Source organism: Diabrotica virgifera, chromosome 8 (genome assembly GCF_917563875.1).
Source record: "Diabrotica virgifera virgifera chromosome 8, PGI_DIABVI_V3a".
Classification (NCBI taxonomy): domain Eukaryota; kingdom Metazoa; phylum Arthropoda; class Insecta; order Coleoptera; family Chrysomelidae; genus Diabrotica; species Diabrotica virgifera.
This window is the reverse complement of record NC_065450.1, coordinates 151,569,620-151,586,512: the sequence shown is the minus strand read 5'-3', so window position 1 is coordinate 151,586,512 and position 16,893 is coordinate 151,569,620. Positions and strand designations below refer to the sequence as shown.

At 36.8% G+C, this 16,893-nt stretch overlaps 1 protein-coding gene and 1 long non-coding RNA gene across 2 annotated transcripts in view; both read right to left on the bottom strand.

Moving 5' to 3' along the window:
* Positions 1–16,893, bottom strand: part of LOC114341475 (uncharacterized) — a 98,244-nt gene that overhangs the window by 28,008 nt on the left and 53,343 nt on the right. The window lies entirely within an intron of this gene.
* On the bottom strand, positions 7,661–11,507 carry LOC126890053 (uncharacterized). Its single transcript, XR_007700267.1, has 2 exons — positions 9,101–11,507; positions 7,661–8,643 (listed from the first exon to the last, which is right to left on the bottom strand). It is a non-coding gene; the product is annotated as an uncharacterized LOC126890053 (long non-coding RNA).

Here is a 16,893-nt window from a genome sequence, read left to right as displayed (position 1 = left end):
TTCGAACAAAATAAATGGAGTGTCAGAAATCCTTGTTGCGAGATAGTAACTTCAAAACCTAAAGGCGATGTTTCGTTCCCACAATCTTTGTGTTCGATTGATTCTCTTGCCGCCGAGTTAAGACCTCTAGCGGATGCTGTCATCCATAGTTTTCAGGAGGTAGACAAAAAGAATGGTATAGGAAGAACAGATAAGATCAAAATGACTATCGATACGGGTGACGCAAAGCCTTTTCGACAACGTCCTTTTCCGATGTCGCCATACATGTCAGATATTTTAAATCGCGAATTAGACGAGATGCTCAAACTTGAAGTTATAGAACCGAGTAACAGTCCTTGATGTAGTCCAGTCTTGCTTGTAAAGAAAAAGACAGGCGAGTTTAGGTTTTGTTTTGATGGCAGGAATCTTAATGAAGTTACTCGTCATGACACATATCCTCTCCCCAATATTGACCGAATTTTGTCATTATTGCGTAACGCTAAATATATAAGTTCGATAGATTTGAAAAAAGCTTTTTGGCAGATCCCTCTTGATCTATCTTCGCGAGAAAAAACTGCTTTTGCTGTTGTTGGCCGTGGATCTTTTCAATTTACTGTGATGCCTTTTGGTCTTTGTAATAGTGCTCAAACCCAGCAAAGATTAGTAGATCAAATTTTTGGACCAGAATTCGAACCTTTTATTTTTACTTACTTGGATGATATTATTGTTTGTTCTTCCACTGCTGAGGAACACGTTGCCTTGTTAGGACAAGTGCGAGATAAACTAAAGGATGCTAACCTTACGATAAATGTAGACAAATGTGAATTTTTCAAAACAACTTTGAAGTATTTAGGCTATATCGTTGGTGATAACTCTCTTCGGTCGGACCCCGACAAAATTTCCACTATGGTTAATTATCCCCGTCCAACTAACACAACGGAGATTAACCGTTTTATTGGTCTTTGTTCTTGGTATAGACGCTTCGTCAAAGATTTTTCTACCCTTGTTTCCCCTATCAATGATCTTTTGAAAGGAAAAAAAAGAAAGAACCTATAGTTTGGACATCAGAAGCTGAGAATGCTTTTATCGCCATAAAGGAAGCTTTAGTATCTTCCCCAGTTCTAGTACAACCCGATTATTCTCGTCCCTTCACTATTCAGTGTGACGCAAGTAACACCGGTCTAGGAGCTGTATTGACTCAAGAAATAGACGGTGGAGAAAAGGTGATTTCCTATGCTAGTCGGTCTTTGACAAGAGCAGAACGTTCGTATGGAACCACCGAGAAAGAGGCCCTTGCAGCTTTGTTTGCTGTTGAAAAATTTCGTCCTTACGTAGATGGTGTTGAATTTACCCTCATCACTGACCATTATTCGTTGTTATGGCTTAGAAATTTAAAAAATCCCACAGGCCGTTTAGCTCGTTGGGCTATGCGTCTCAAACAGTTTGATTTCCGAATCGTCCATCGTAAAGGAGCATGTCATAAGGTGCCTGATGCACTTAGTAGGATTCATGAGAATGATCAAATTGCTTATCTTGAAGTTGATACTGATCGCATCGATCCCTGGTACGATGATTTGCGTACAAAGATTTTGTCTAACCCAGAAAGTTTTCCACAGTGGAAAGTAGAGAACGACCTCATATACAAATTTATTCCGGCTTGTCTTCCTTTTAATTCAAATTTAATCGAGTGGAAAGTCCTTGTTCCCAAACCTCAACGTGAGGATGTTATTAAGTCGTGTCATGATCCTGCAACTTGTGCCCATCCTGGTGTTTATAAAACTCTTGCTCGAATCCAAGAAAATTATTACTGGCCAAAAATGCGAAGAGATGTTGTTAAATATGTCCGTGCCTGCAAAACGTGTGGAGCACAAAAAGCACCAAATATGGCGCAAATGGGTAAAATGGGTAAAGAGAAAAAAGCCGAATACCCATGGCAAATTATCGCCGTTGATTTAATAGGCCCTTTAACCAGAAGTAGAAACGGTTTTACGTGGTTGCTGGTGGTCTCAGATTGGTTTTCTAAGTACACTTTGTTACATCCTCTTCGCAAGGCTACTGCTTCAAATATCTGTAAATTTTTAGAGGAACAGGTGTTTCTCATATTTGGAGTTCCACAACATCTCATGTGTGATAATGCCTCTAATTTAAATTGTAAAATAATGAAAGATCTTTGTGAGAGATATGCAGTCCAAAAAATCTGGTTCTCTGCGGTTTATTCTCCCCAAGTAAATTTTGTTGAAAGGAGCAATCGTACTATTGGTACGGCAATCAGAAGTTATATTGACGAACATCGCGATTGGGACAAACACATGCATGAAATTCGGCAAGCCATGAACACAGCGAAACATGAAGTAACCAAATATTCACCGGCATTTTTAAATTTCGCTAGACACGTACCGTTGTCTGGAAATTATTACGGTCAAATACCCCATGATTTTGTTGATATAGAAATCCTACCGGGTGATCGCGATAATTACGCGTCCGAAGTAACGGGAATAAAAGAAGTTTTCACGGCCGTGCGTAAAAATTTGTCTCGTGCATATCAGAGAAATGCAAAAACATATAATTTGCGTAAACGCGACGTACAGTTTAACGTTGGCGATCAAGTTTGGAGAAAAAATATGGTTTTATCTAGCGCCCCGAAACATTTCATGGCAAAATTGGCTCCCAAATATATTTTATGTACCATAATTAAAAAACTATCCTCGTTAGTTTACGTTCTTAGGAATCCAGATGGTTCCAGTGCTGGAAATTGGCATATTAAAGATTTAAAAGCTTATTCATCCGTCAATGTTTCGTCAGATGCTTCAGATTTGTCCGATAGCGAATAGAAATGTATATTCCGTTATTTACAGGGCGATATGAACCAACTTTAAATATAATTTTTTAGATATTTTTGATTTTTTCTATTTTTTAGTACAGGTGCTTAAAGTTTTTTTGAGACAAATAATTTTTTTTGTGTTTTGTGCACCAAATTTTTTTATTAGTCGAAATTCTTAAATTTTGGAAAGTGTGATTTCAAATAAATGATTTTGGACACATGAATTTTTGATCTGAAAGCCTATTATAATCTAAATACTTCGGTAATTTTTTTTAGCGACACCCCATTTCCTCCGTGGTCCGTGTTAAAGGAAAAGTCGCGCAAATTGCGAACTTTTTCCTGGAAGGGATTTGTTTCTCTTCCAACAAATTTTGGCGTGGGATCAGTAATGCACTGATACCCTAGTACGTAGTACGTTGAATACAACTTTGCTTCGGCAAAACCGTCCCCAAGTGCCTCGTTCCCTTCAGGACGAGAGACGCGCATTAATTTTTTTAGAGCTGTCTCGACAACCTTTTTTTTGATGTGTGGTGTAGACCAATAGTAGGGAATTGTCCCGCTGCGGTCAATGTTTATCTATTTGATATATTTTTTTTGATGTTGTCGCGAAGGAGACGAGCCTCTGGAAGTAGTGTAGGGGATTCCGCACGTTGATCTCCAGAGCAACTCAGTTTGGCTCACACCCCAGTTCTTTGAACTGTTTTACCTAGTTATAAGAATAAAATTTTTTTGTTTTGTTGAAAGGAAATATTAAAAATCCTTCTTCAAATGTTTTTATGTCGTGCGTTAGTCCGATATAGAAGTAAAACTTTTTTTTACATAATAAAAAGTTTGATTTTTTTTATTTTTTTATTTTTTTGGTATCCTTCTAGGATATACTACCTTCGCTTATATGCAATCCAGCTTAAGCTTAGGGAAAATGTTTTTTATATTTTTTTTGAAAATCGTTTCTTATTTTTTTTGTATCTAGATTGATATCAGAAGTCCTTAGTACAGTTACTAGTGATAGTTCGTAATAGAACCTATTTGTTTTGCCTAAGTTTATTCTTACTTCAAGGACCTATGAATTTCAGCGCCCTCTATTAAAATATGTTGTCTAACCCCCTTTACGGTATGGATGGCCAGACACTGAGAAAGGCTAGGGATGAAGTGAGCGGATTCCCGCCAGTTGACTCGTCGGAATGAGATGCCATTCATAATCGCAATTTAGCCACAGACCTTAGGTGATGACTTCCTATGTCATTTCCTAAAACTTCCGTTTGGTTGTGTAACTTTGAATAATAGACTCTACCGACTATGACCCTACCTTAAGTTGACCCCACCGAAAATGTTCCTATGATAGGCGTATGATACGCGTCAGTTATCGCTTGTTCTGGTTACCACAACGAAGTTAAAATATCAATATTTTCCTAATCCCCCCTGTTCTTGAAAGAGTAGTAAGTTTCTGAAAAGCAATGTGTCCATTTTTCCACAATAAACTAATTACAGGCTTATTTTTATAGAATTACAAGGTCCAACTTAGAACTATCAGTAACTCCCTTTTTTTTGTTTTTTTTTGTCCGTAAGTAATAACTGCTTATGGCGTTATTATATTGTGTTATCTCTGGAATAAGTCATGAATGAGAGACTTTATGCATCCAAGTAAAGGATAACATGTTAATTTTTTATGGCGTTAATGATGCTAAGACATCATTATTCTTATGTTATTCGTGGTGTTAGTCTAGGTTGAAAGAAACCTATGCATCCGAAAAAACGTTAACATATCTTGCCCTATTTTTGTGTTTTTATTTTTTTTTGTGTCTACGATGACGAATTGCGTCGTTGTATTCTTGTGAATTTTTTGTGTTATGATTAACGCGTCCATGTCTAGATTGTAAGACATGTATTGATCGTTAGAGAAAGCCTAAGGCCTCTGAACGATATTACGATATGGTGACTAACAAATGAGGTTTTCATTTTTTTGCTGTTTCATTTTTTTTATTTCCGTTTCCGATTTCAAACTGGTTAGCACGAAGTTGAAATCGTGGGGGAGGCAGTGAAACAGGCTCGAAGAATCACAATCTAAATATCGCAAAAGTCCGTCTCTGCGTTATAGATAGAAGTAACACGAAATGTACTTCCCAACGCGTTTCTCTTAGGCCACCCACAAGAAAGCGGAAGGATTAATATTTTAAGAAATTCTAGACGCCTAAGCTGGTCATTTAGCTATTGCAGGCAGTAAAATGACAAAGAGACTTTAGGGCTCGAAGACAACTTTCCTAAAAGTATTTACTTTGCACAGGATATGCCTCATAAAAAGAAGAATAGGAAAGATTGCTAAGTGTTTGAGTGATAGAAATCTCAGAATTCCACAAGGTTACAACGCAGTAACTTTCGTGGGAATCCTTAAACGGTTACAAAAAGGACACTCGTGGTGATTGGCCGAAAAAGAAACGTATGATCATAATAAGGCTGGTCTAAACATTATTTTCCAGCTATGTGATTGGTACGAAAATTTCGGAATGATGATTATTGGTCAAATTAGTTGATAGCTGTGAAAAAGGGAGGTGAATATAGAGAGCAGAGAAGAATCTTGTCCGAGATTAGGACAAGAAGGAATCAATAAAGTTCTAGCGGTCATGCAGTGAAGACCTGCATTTTTTCTTGTCTGTGTCTAGATAGGCAAAATGGAATCTTAAAGGTTCTGTCGTGAAAATCGCAAGTGCGATATGTTGTCTTAAATACCATACCGGTATATTCTCTGTGTTGTGTCCGGTACGATAGAATAATAGTTTTCTTAGTACGGCGTGTAATATGTTTCGTTCAAACAGAACTTAGTTCAACATTTGCGGATACGACTTCCGTTTAATATGTCTCATATAAACCGCACTTAATTCAATCTTCGTGGAACGCAGTTCCATTTTTTTTAAGACAATGGTCTAAATAAAATATGTTTAATTATCAAGTCAGTGAGAAGTATCACTAATAATCATGAATGCAGTTATTTTCTTTTCATAAAACAAAAAGAACTATGGAATTTTTATTTTTCGTATAATATAATAACAACTACATGTATGTAACAGTACTTTAACTCTAAAAATGAAAGTGAAAAGTGAAAGTGATTTCGTCGAATCCACAACTCTGGCGAGCTAACCCGATTCCAGCAATTCAACAACAATGGATCATCACCGGGTATTTTGCAATAAACTGTTTCGTTCCTTTTTCTTTTTTTTGAACTTTTAAGATGAAACGCGAAAGACTTATTTTTTTTTTTATTTTTCTAATCAACTCAGTTTAATGACAATTTTCTATCTAAATAAATGGTAACTATGTTAAAACTTATTTCGTCTTTTTCTGTTCGCACAATCCATCTATGTATCCTTATTGTATTAGGAAATGCAGCCTACCACAGACAACAAGGGTAAGTACCATTAGTAGTCAAAGGGATACCATTTTTTTCGTAACATTTTTGTAATTTTTATATAGATAAATAGTAATAGATTCTGATCTATTAATGGCGCCCAAAAAATTAATAATTTCTTTTCTCTAGCATTAATATTATTGTATGAACTCACATCCTAAAATCTCTTGATGATTAGAGCCGCCGGTGCGATTTTAAATTATGTAGCACGTATTTTTTTAAGTTTATGTACATCACATGTTTAGCTAATTTGCCGTGCTTCAAGGTGTAAAGACCTTCCGGTGAAAAGTCAAATTGCTGTCAATGATGACATAGAGTACTCAACAATGAAGTGTCATTAATGGTGGTAAACTTTGTAACTAGGAGACTGTTCGAACTAAGGAAAGAAAAAGAAGAAGATAAACGTCAGAATTCATTTAAGTGGATTGAGCCGAGTGGAAAGGAAACTGAGACTGTATTAAAGTGTGACAAAGATGGAAACGACCAGAGAATGTCTGTAATAATGTTGAATAGCAATAACTTTTATGTAAGTAACTACTGAGGCGGACGAGACCAAGTAAGGTTGGATAGAAGTAGGCCAGTCATTAAAAAGATTCAATCAGGACAAAAAACATTACGGTAGCACCAAATAAATTACAATAAGATAATACTCCGGATTAGGTATCACAGTCAGGAAGAAAAATAAATAAATAATATATATTACAATATCTGTTAAGGTAAAATGGTTTAAAAAACCGAAATAACACCCTGTACTCTCAAAAGTGTTAAACTAAAAGAGTACATAGATTAAATGTATAAGGTTATTTGGTAAGAGTATGGGTGTTAAAACAGTTCTATCACAAGAAGATGCATAAGTGATGGACTACAATAATTAGGTGAAAAAATGTAATATTGTACAAAAAAGACCATGAGTGTCTTTGAACATGTTACTTGTGAAACCTCTTTACTCTGGGTATAGAGATTTTTGAAGAGAAGAACTGAATAAAGATGGGTAAAATAAATGATAAGAGATTTAAGAAGACAAGAAGAGGGGCTTAGCTCAGGAAAAAAAATTAAAAGGGCAGAGAGACACTAAATCTCAAGTGAGTATTCGGGCTAGCTTCAATACACCGAATATTGGCTTTGGAGATATGAGAAGAAAATTTGGTAATGAAATGATAGTAACTAGGAAGAAAATGAGACTGTTAATACAAAAATGGAAGGAAAATAGATAAGAATGCTAGAGATAAAATAATATCGAGTTACAACAAAGAAAGAAGAAGAAAAAAGGGCGCCAACTCGAACGAACAACTCGGCTCTCAGAACCAAGAAGTTGGACAGGTTCGAGATTTTGAAATAACGAACAACAGGAACTCTATGACACTGGTTACAACCACCTGAAATACAAAATACTAAATACTGATCTTGTCTTGCTATGTTATATACTGGTAATACAGACTGAAATAAAACACCAACCTTAATACATACAAATATATTAATCACAAATGTTAAATACTAACAATTTACATATAACGCAACGTGATAACAGTGATAGTGGATGGGGAAAAGATCAAATAGGACCGCAAAGGCCACTTAACAAGCAATTATCCACTATCACTGGCCAAGCAAAGGTATTAAAATCAAAATCCAAAGCAAAAGTCCGTCAGAATAGCACTAAGTCCTTACAACTAAAAAGTTAGTAATTATTTCCTAAATTGAACTACGCTAGAGTGAGATCCACAACAAGAACGCTACGGTTACCAAAAATAATAAAGATCTCACTTAGCAAAAACACTAATAAGTAAATATATAATGAGTTATATAAATGAGTTATATAAATGAGTGATATAAATGAGTTGTATAAATGAGTTAGTCAGTTACTCTTTATATACAATGTAAAAACCTACAAGACATATTCCCTATTTGAAATCCGCGACAAACCTTTAACGACCCCTTCCCTACCAAATTTTTAAGCTACAATTATTATTTATAATGATTATTGAACAAGACCTAATTTTATTTATTGGAAACTACTACTTATATTAAATCAAAAAAAACCAACGACCTAAAACCTTATGTATCAAGAAATATGTACCTAGTTTACCTCAATTGTATGCATACAAGAAGTTTACAGTGCAAGCAACTATAGAGTACCCAAAATATGTAAATAATAAGATTAAACAACTTATCTTAACCACAAGTCCTATTTAAAAAGGTCCAGATAGGAATGAATTTCCTCTTGGCACGGCAAAAACTAGTGGGCTGCTGTGGTGATAAATCCAATCCTGGATGTTGTGAAATAGGTACTATCCAATCCAATCAAAAGTAACTCTAGGGGTAACCCATACCCTAGCTGCTTACAGTAACTGGCACATATTTATATAATGGCACATTAAATGATGATACAATCTATATAAATTGACTAGGCTAAGTGTCTATGTGACAAGTAGCTACGGGACGGAATCTAAAATAAATTTTATCAATTTAATTACATTATTTATAACACTATGTGTAGACAGCACAGGGTCACTGCACTGGAAACCAAAACAAAAAAAACTCAGGTTAGGTATACATATGTCATGTCAAACTGAAACTAACTCAAATCATCAAATCAGACATGGCAGGGACATGCGCATGACATGTCTGATATTCGTTAAAACTTTTTTATATTATTACCTCAAAAAAACCTAGAGCAAAAAGTCTAATGAGAAATTGGAATTTAACTTTAGCACTAAAACATATGGCCTTGACTGTTCCTTTGCAAATGGAAATGAATATCCTTACCGTAATATAACTTATAATGTGACATTTAAATTATTTCTTAACTGAAATTAATATCTACAGATAACGAACGAGATATCTAGGATGGTGAATTTGATTTTATAATGAAGAAATAAAGAGAAATATATCAATATACTCACTTGAGCAAAGCAACACATCGGCGGTATTATAACCTTTTTCCTTTCTTGTAAATAAGTCTCCAGATATAACTACTGCTTGATTTTTATTAGTATGGGTTATTGGCTGATGTTCGAGGTCTTTTAGTTATATATTTTCCCAATTTTGCCCAAACTCCGTCACCTAAGTAATGACGATGTGTTGCCTCTTTGTGAGTTCGTGACCAACTAAACTAGAAATCGACAATCATCGATTTTCTTTCTATTGGCGCGCCTGTGCACCGAAAAATCGTAGTTGGATCTTCGCGGGCGTCACCCAAGGATTTTGTAGAGGGGTATATTTTAATCCAATTTTAATTAAATTAATTTAATTAGTAGCGTGATCGCTACATTCTCCCTCTTCTCCAGCAAAAAAAGGAAAACTCTACAAGTTTCCTTTTTTTTTTATTTTCCAGAACTAACTGACGCTAGGCGAACCTGAGGATGGACACGGTAAAGGAGAAACGTTGTGGTAGAAAACCATAATTTTGGTAGGCTCAACAGCCATACTATTTGCTGAGGAGACAGAACAAAAATCAGGACGAAGTCATACAGACAGTATAGAGGCCACGCGAGATATCTTTAATGGTACTTGCAGAAAGTATAGAACATAGAAGGGATGTGTAACTAACCGACATACGTAACTGACTGACATAAGTTATTCAACAAGATAATTTACTTTAATTTAGTAAAACCAAAGATAGAGAAAAACAAATAATTACGCGTTAATCACTAACATTCTAAATATAATTATACAACCTTATAGAGTAAGTCAACTCTTAACACTACTTACTATCTACATTCTCAAGTGTTAGTAAACCCATGATTAAAACTAAATTACAGGTGTGTATTAACAACCCCCAACACAATATAACTAAGAACCATAAACAACAATTAACCTAAACGCATCCTATTAACTTTACCCAACATTGACACGAGAGCGAACAAATTCTATTAATCACCCCAGAATTCAATGAGGGACTAATTCATTAGGACCAGTTAAAACTACATTACTACAAACCTAAACATATATGATATGGTTCCGGATATCAACATCTAAAACTCAAGGTAAAAGATAATTCATAACGTCTACTTGCTTTCGTAGCGATAGGAAGACACAATCTAGGTAAAGATACTAGCAAGCGCACTATACGCATAGTATAGGGTATGCTAAAAGGTAAAGATACTGGCAAGCCCGCATCTACTCGTGGTAGAGGGTATGCACAAAAGGTAAAAGGTAATAAAAATCCTAACTGTAATACCTAAACTGTACTATTGACGTGGTCCAATTCTTTACTCACGACAAGCACAGAGAAGGACAGATTCTTAGGACTTTATAATAATCAAGATAAAGATAAGATATACATTCAATCAAGATATAGATAAGAGATAAACTCATCAAGGTAAAGGTACGAGATAAACTCAAACTAAAGGTAAATATAAACTCACTTCAGGTAAAGGTAAAGATAAACTCACATCTACCTTTTCATATTTAAGGCAGAAGAACATCTACTAACATAATGCTCAGTAGGGAGACAAATAAGGTAACTCACATACTCACAGCCACTAATCCAAGCAAGTGGTAGAGACAGGTAACCAAACTTATGGTAATAAGATATGTTAAAACTCAAATCATTTAAAAGATAACAGCATAGGAGATGACAACCAAGTTAAACAGACTGACTTACTGCTGAATATCAGAACGATCCAATTCTACATGACACATTCTAATTTCAACCTAAGAGATACTCTAGGAACAACTTATAGATATTAATATATTTTTGAGCCAAGTGAAGTGCCCAAGTCCAGGGTGATCAGTCCTGAACCCACGCTAAACCCTGACACAGTAAGTAAGTGAATGCATAAGACTAAGTTTTCACTCTAATGGCATATAACATATCCCACCAGAATGAAAACAATGGGAACCTTCTCTGGTTACACCTCCGAGGCTTCTACAATTTGCAAGCCATACGGATGCTGAGACTAAGGAAGATGAGGGAATTCTACAATTTACAATTCACGTCACATCTGCTCAGCGCGGTAAAGTTCCAACGAGACTGGTTCCCTTCATACTCCACACAGAGTAAATGTAAATCAAAAATGAATAACCATTTTCAATTTCGTTGCAAAACGAAAATACAGCCGAACCATATTCCAGTCCAACCAGAGAGTGCTGCAAGCACCTCTACCGGTTTCGAAACTTATTAGTCTCTCATCAGGAGGCACATATGCTGCTCTCCCTGATCAAACCAAAACAAACCCCAGCGTGCAGTCCCGAATTGCAACGAAAGAAATGGCATAGATGCCCTAGCGGCAACTGCTAGCAAAAGACTAAGTTTTCACTCTAATGGCATATAAGATATCCCACCAGAATGAAAACAATGGGAACCTTCTCTGGTTACACCTCCGAGGCTTCTACAATTTGCAAGCCATACGGATGCTGAGACTAAGGAAGATGAGGGAATTCTACAATTTACAATTCACGTCACATCTGCTCAGCGCGGTAAAGTTCCAACGAGACTGGTTCCCTTCATACTCCACACAGAGTAAATGTAAATCAAAAATGAATAACCATTTTCAATTTCGTTGCAAAACGAAAATACAGCCGAACCATATTCCAGTCCAACCAGAGAGTGCTGCAAGCACCTCTACCGGTTTCGAAACTTATTAGTCTCTCATCAGGAGGCACATATGCTGCTCTCCCTGATCAAACCAAAACAAACCCCAGCGTGCAGTCCCGAATTGCAACGAAAGAAATGGCATAGATGCCCTAGCGGCAACTGCTAGCAAAAGACTAAGTTTTCACTCTAATGGCATATAACATATCCCACCAGAATGTGTGAAAACTTAGTCTTTTGCTAGCAGTTGCCGCTAGGGCATCTATGCCATTTCTTTCGTTGCAATTCGGGACTGCACGCTGGGGTTTGTTTTGGTTTGATCAGGGAGAGCAGCATATGTGCCTCCTGATGAGAGACTAATAAGTTTCGAAACCGGTAGAGGTGCTTGCAGCACTCTCTGGTTGGACTGGAATATGGTTCGGCTGTATTTTCGTTTTGCAACGAAATTGAAAATGGTTATTCATTTTTGATTTACATTTACTCTGTGTGGAGTATGAAGGGAACCAGTCTCGTTGGAACTTTACCGCGCTGAGCAGATGTGACGTGAATTGTAAATTGTAGAATTCCCTCATCTTCCTTAGTCTCAGCATCCGTATGGCTTGCAAATTGTAGAAGCCTCGGAGGTGTAACCAGAGAAGGTTCCCATTGTTTTCATTCTGGTGGGATATGTTATATGCCATTAGAGTGAAAACTTAGTCTTTTGCTAGCAGTTGCCGCTAGGGCATCTATGCCATTTCTTTCGTTGCAATTCGGGACTGCACGCTGGGGTTTGTTTTGGTTTGATCAGGGAGAGCAGCATATGTGCCTCCTGATGAGAGACTAATAAGTTTCGAAACCGGTAGAGGTGCTTGCAGCACTCTCTGGTTGGACTGGAATATGGTTCGGCTGTATTTTCGTTTTGCAACGAAATTGAAAATGGTTATTCATTTTTGAATGCATAAGCTTTATGGCCATGGTCCACGAGCTCATGCAACCGTCAATCAAAGAAAATATTATAGAAACGGTTTCCTAACTATCCCTATAAATATCTATTTAACCCAGAATTCAAGATGGGGAAAATTCCCATTATCCATCCTGCACTCCTATGATATATAGTTTGGACTTTCAAGAGACAACCAACAGCAAAATGAACAAGTCCATAAACTAAGATATTAACCAACATTAAGATAAGATAATATAAGATAAAATAAGATAAAAGGCATAACAACAGATGTTAACCAGGTAAACAGAATAGATAAATAGATCATAAATAACAAACTGGCCCTCACAATTTAATCTTCATCTGAAGATGAACCATCTGAATTGTCAGACAAGTTATGTGGACCTACAGTCTTATCCTCAAGTAAATCTTTGACATGAAACCTTCCTAGTTTCCTGCCGGTGGACGTTTCCTTCAACTCATAAATCAAAGGGGAGATAACCTTAATAACAGTGCAAGGTATGTATTTTTGACACAACTTGGCAGATTGGAAATTCACTTTATCTGACTTGACAAAATTTTTCTTCAAAACGGAATCTCCGACTCTGAACGATAAGGCTCGCTTTCTCAGGTCATAACGGCACTTATTTCTGTCATAAGATGCTTTCAAACGTTTGCGAACATCCACATATATGTCAGGAAGATGCTGAATATCTTCTAAGCGGTGTAACTTATCTGATATTGCAGGAAAATTAGTGGCATTTTCTGAGATTTTACCAAAATAATCACCAGAAAGAGGAACATGACGACCAAACATTAAGTATGATGGAGGACATTTGGTTATTTCGTGAGAAGAAGTCCTGATAGCTTGTACTATAGAGTGGATATGAGTATCCCAAGCTCTCTGATCAGGAAATGAATATGATCTTAAAGCAGTAACGATAGATTTGTTTACTCTTTCAGTATGATTAATTTGAGGATGATAGTTCGCATTGTACCAGATCTTTTGTACATTATATTTAGACATGAGATCACGAAAAGCCTTGGCTGTGAACTGGGGTCCATTATCGCAAGACACGATCTGTGGAACACCATAAATTAGGAAAACTTCATTCTCTAGATACTTGATAATGGCTGAAGTAGTTGCTTTAGACATAGTATGCACCAAAGGAAATTTTGTAAAGTAATCAACAACTACTAAGGCATATTGAGCACCTTTATACGACCTAGGATAAGGACCAATAAGATCTAAAGATATAAGTTGGAATGGAAAATCAATCCGTCGATAATTACCCATTAAACCTGGTTGGGGAAGATTTGTCGACTTACACGTAGCACAAATTTTGCATCGGGCGAGATAACTACGAATAGTCTGACGCATCTTCGGCCAGTAATACAGTTCAGATATACGACAGTAAGTTTTGTAGAAGCCAAAATGAGCTGCAGTAGGATGGTCATGAAAAGTGGCCAAAACCTCTGCTCTATTTGCTGTTGGAACGACTATCTTCCATTCAGACATTCCAGTAAGGGCATCCATAGAACTTAACACATGTTTATACAACACACCATGCTCAACTTTAAAATCAGGAAATTTACCTGGAACATTCTGGACATCATACAACATTTTTTGATACCAGTCATCTGGTTGTAAAGTAGATAAATCTAACAAGTTAATGTCAAAAGTTCTCGATAGTGCATCAGCGACTACTACACCTGCAGCTTTACGATGAACAATTTTATAATCATATTGTGCCAATTTTAAAATCCACCTAGCCAAACGAGGAGATGGGTTCTTCATACTCTGTAACCACACCAAACTACTATGGTCAGTTATGACCGTAAACGAACGACCTTCCAGAAAATATCTGAAATGTTCAATGCCCGTAATTATAGCTAACAACTCTTTTTCGGTTGTAGTATAATTTTTCTGGGCTTTGTTTAATTTCCTGCTTGTATAGGCTATAGGGTGTTCCTCTCCATCGACAATTTGATAGAGTACACCACCAGATGCTGTGTTTGAACAATCAGTCATCAAATAGAAAGGCTTAGTGAAATCTGGGGCTACCATAACTGGGGAGTTGGTGAGAGCCTCCTTGATTTTAATGAAAGCTTCATTAGCTTCAGGAGTCCACACAATGTTTTGTCCCTTTTTCCTATTTTGAAGCAAATCAGTGATAGGGGACAACAAGGTAGAATAAGACTTAACAAACTTTTTATAATAGCCCACCATTCCTAACAATCGACGGACCTGGGTGGTATTTTTAGGCACAGGAAAATCACGAATAGCTGACACCTTGTCAGGGTCAGTATGTAAGCCATGAGAATCTACAACATATCCTAAAAACTTAATAGAATCACGACAAAAGCTGCTTTTATCTAAGTTAATAGTCAAATTTGCATCTTTGAGACGCTGAAACAACTGTTGCAATACAGAGATATGAGTGTCGAAATCAGGAGTAATGACTAGAATATCATCAAGATAATATTGACAATAGGGATCTAAAGCAGGACCTATTACCAAATCCATTAATCTACACATAGTCTGGGGAGCAGACACCAGACCAAAAGGCATTGTAGTAAACTGGTACAATCCTTTGCCACTTACTGCAAAAGCCGTAAGTTTCTTACTCTCTTCGCTTAATGGAATCTGTAGGAATGCCTTCTTTAGGTCGATGGATGAAATGTATTTAGCATTTTGTAGCTTAGTGAGGATGATATCTATACGAGGTATAGGATAGGCATCCCTATTCATCGTAATGCTGTTAAGTTTACGTCCGTCAAAACAGACACGAAAAGTCCCATCCTTCTTCTTTGTCATCCATAAGGGACTACAAAAGCTAGACGAGCTCTGCTCGATAATACCAAGCTTAAGCATCTCATCCACCTCCTTAACTAAGCTCTCATTCCAGGCTTGAGGCAATGGATACTGGTATTGTCTGAAGGGCTTAGACGAACCCACATCAATGTGATGTTCGATGAGATGAGTTCTGCCTAACTGATTCTTCGAAGAGATAGAAGAGAATGATTTGATGACATTATTCAACTGCTCTAACTCCTGAGCATTGAGTCTACTCATATCTTTAACTGCATCAACACAAGAGATATTAAAAGAAGAGACAGATAAAGAAAATTCAGGAAAATTCAATTCACTATTAAAAGTTTTCAGAAAATCCATCCCTAGGATAACTGAATTCTTAACAGAAGGTATAACAAAAAATGTAATCATCCTTTTACATGAACTAACAGAAATCTCAGTTGTGAACTGACCTAAAATTGGTTGGACCTGACCATCAGCTGTAGTCACTTGCAAACTCTCATCCATTCCTACCTTAACATTAGAATTCTGGAGAAATTCCAGACCTAAAGAACCTAAAATAGAGATATTGGACCCTGTGTCCAGTAAAGCTAAACAAGAATGTCCTAAGATAGATATTTCAAGGTATGGACGATTATCCTTGTTTTTTCTAACTAATAATGAATTAATGTCAATATCAATGAGGGAAGATAAGGGATTACTTGGAGAAACTACAGAAGAATCACAAAGGACATGATCGACTAACGTCCTCTTTTCGGTTGGTATCTGCCGTTCTGTGGTCTTTTGTCTTTCGGTGGGGGTTGGGATATTTGAGTGGTTGGGGCATGGACCTTCTGACTCGAGAAACTGATTTCTAGGTCTTGAGGATTTTCTAGAGTGTTCCCTGTATTTTGATGACGAGTGGGAGTCACCCCTTCTGTCATTTCTTGAACAGAATTCACATTCACTCTTACGTACACCTTGACATCCACACCCATAACAAAACAGACCTCTAGGTTCAGAACATTCAGAATACCGATGTTTGGACCGAAGACAATTCCAACAGGTAATCTTCGAGTTAAAAGTAGCTACATTACCAGACCGGGAATAATTTGGCCTACCAGAATAGGAAGATTCGTTGTTTCTAACGCTTGACCGACTAGGGACACTAGATATAGGTTCAGAAGACCATGACAAAACTTCTTCTAACCTCTTACATTTTTCTGTAAGGTCAGCAATCGAGAGAATGTCAGTGAGTGCCAGACTAGGATGATAAGACGGCAACAAATTTTTCTTAATGATTCTCACTATATGGGACTCAGAAAGAGGGACTTCCAAACGTTTACACAAACTGACAACTTCATTGATGAAGATGGTGACTTTCTCCTGGGGAGCTTGTTTCCGGGATTTAATTTCGTCTAATAAGTTGTCTTCATAGTTGTAAGGA